Genomic DNA, 3,041 nt, shown 5'->3' on the forward strand with positions numbered 1-3,041 from the left:
TTATTTTCCACATAATGTACATTATTGTTGCTCCTCTAAGCCCCGCCTTTCTGAATCGATTTTTACAAAGCTCATCGTTCTGAAAAGCGAGGTGTATGCTGATTGGCCAGCTTTCCAGTGCAATTGTGATTGGCTGAATACCTCAAGCATGTGACGGAAATGTTACGCCCCTTAACATACTGTGATGCCTTCTCCCAGCACGACGAGACAAAACCAATAAAACCCATTAAAAACGAGGCATTTGTTGCATCCAGTGGGGACATAATTACTGATTATAATGACTTATACTGTGATTTTACGCGTTGCGTTGCGTATCGCGCTGCGTAAACATAAAACCATGTCTGCATTTGTGATCGGAGAAATGACAAATAAGCACTACTCTACACTGCTCAAAACTCGGGTTTGAATCATCAGTGGCAAATTCTTTAAATATAAAAAAATGTACTTACAGGCTGTGAGTTAGAAGCGCCAGACTGTCCTTGCAAAGTTGGAACTGCCCCACTTTATAGAACAGCCTTTGAGCACAGACCCATTGTAGGTTGTTAGACCTACCTAAAGAAAAACTGAAAATCACTGTTTATTTTATTTGTATCTTTACTCTGTTGTATTTAGTTGTGCTGTTGCTTGTAGTTAGATAGATTATTCTTATTTTCTTTATTTTTATTTGACAATATATTTTTTGCCTAAACATAGCACATACCGAACCATACCGAAACCGTGACTCTAAAACCGTGATACAAACTGAACCGTAAGTAAGTTGAACCTTTCCACCCCTAGTATATACTTTGTCAAAATGAATGCAAGTTGTTGGTGTTTTATTGCAACTATCATTCCAGCTATCATTCCATGTTTTCTACTCTGTAAACATGGTCTGCATTTACTAATGTGGCATACGGTTCTCTCTCTGACCCAGCGCTCTGCTATTGAAATGCTTGATGTACTGTAGATCGAACCACCACTTGGTTCAACAAACAACCACCCACATTTACATTTTGCGACCATTTTTTCTGCCGGTGCGACTAAATTTTGTAAGCGGTCGCACTGGTGCATTGTGTTGATCTCGCCACACTTACGGCATAGCGCTGCGAGGTTCAGTGAGAAGCGTTTGAATTCGCCAAAGAATGAATAAGGCTGCTTTGAGATCTTGTGAGACGCATTCAAATTCTGCACAGAATTCTGTGTTCTAAACAGATCAAACAGCGCTGACACTTAAGAAAACCAGAAGTAGTAACGCTAACTATAACCATTGTGTTGTGGCAGAAATAGTCGAATGTTTTTACATTATTCATTTCAGAGTTTGTACAACCTTTTTAAGGAGGGAAATTCAAGCACTTTTCATTAAGCTTTTCACACAACTATTTCCAGCACTTTAAAGCTCTTAAAAATTATCCACTTTAAATGTTATTTTTAATGGGATGACTAAATATAGGCTACTTTGTGGTAAACAAACACTTATGTTAAAAAAACGTGTTAGTTATAAGTTATTACTTATTACTTATTAAGCTTATTAGTCATTCATTTCTACTTTTTGCTTTATATTTTGAAATGATAAAATCACTATTATAGAATATCAAATCATCAAGAAATCAGCTTTTGTCAACATTTTGCACTTTTTTGTGCATGAAGTAAGAAAAGTCACAAAGTGCCTTGAAAAACAAACTTTTCTTCAATTTACAAATGAATCACACATAAAGAGTGTTCCTTTTATAATCACTGAAATGATCAGTCAGTTCTGTATACTATAGAAGAATAATGGTACTTTTAATAAGAGTAGAATATATACATTTTTATATAAAAATTAGATTTTTCAAATGTTACTGTTGTTAAAGAGGTCATATGATGCAATTTCAATTTTTCCTTTCTCTTTGGAGTGTTACAAGCTCTTGGTGCATAAAGAAGATCTGTAAAGTTGCAAAGACTAAATTCTCAAATCTAGATATTCTTTATAAAAGTTGAGTCAACCACGTCTACCTAAAATGGCTCATTCTAACACGCCCCCACATGTCTACGTCACGATGTGGGAAGATTTGCATAACGCTGCCCAAATGTTCACGCAAAGAAAGAAGGCATAACTTTTATTCTCGCTGTAGTATTGTTGTTGCCGCCGCTGCCATGTCGTGAAGGTGCTGTGTGTTTCGTTGTGAAAGCGAAACTACTTTGTTTGGCCTTCCAAAAGAGGATGATATCCGCTTCATCATGCCTGGAGCTGATCCGTGCTGGTCGCTGAGGAAATACATAAACTTTGCGCTGTGGATCGCCGGATCGGCTTTCACAGTGGACGAAGCGGAGTCCAGCCCGGGGTCGTCACATGTGGTTGCCGCAAGCCCGCCGGTCGCTCCTTCGTCGAATCTGCCGGCCTCCTTCTCACTCTAGCCGCCGGCCGCCGCTCACTCTAGGCCTCCGGCCTCCGCTCACTCAAGCCTGCCGTGTGTGACGCTGTTTCGTTGTGAAAGCGGGCGGGGCATAGAGGAGAAACAATCATGTACAGTATATGGAAAATAATGTGTTTTTTGAACCTTAAACCGCATAAACACATTTCATTACACCAAATACACAAAATAATGTTCTTTTTAGCAACATCATATGACCCCTTTAATAAAAGTAAATTTTGTATGCTTCCCAACTCAAGCTCATTTCTTTACTGTTAAATGTGTATTACCAAGAAATGAACATTTAATATTATTGGAAACTGCACTTATTAATGCAAAACAATAGTAATTTTTATGATTACTATTGCATTGAGTATATTGATTATTGATTACTATTTTATCTTTATTTTTAAGAATTTTCTGCTATTGTATCAAAACATGTGCCGACTCGATGTAGTGATGATTTTTCCATCAGACTTCAGCGTTTGTTTTCTACATCATACAGTCAAATCTAAAAAATTATGTTTGTCATCCCATATGTCTCATGTTCATGTTTCCTATACACTAGGGTTCGTTGATAAAAAGCTAATAATTAAATTATACAAATGTACAATTATAATAAAAATGACAAATAAAACATACTGAAAAGATTAAATGGGCCTATTTTATTTG

This window comes from Sinocyclocheilus rhinocerous, unplaced genomic scaffold (genome assembly GCF_001515625.1).
Source record: "Sinocyclocheilus rhinocerous isolate Xijiao unplaced genomic scaffold, SAMN03320098_v1.1 scaffold100, whole genome shotgun sequence".
NCBI lineage: Eukaryota > Metazoa > Chordata > Actinopteri > Cypriniformes > Cyprinidae > Sinocyclocheilus > Sinocyclocheilus rhinocerous.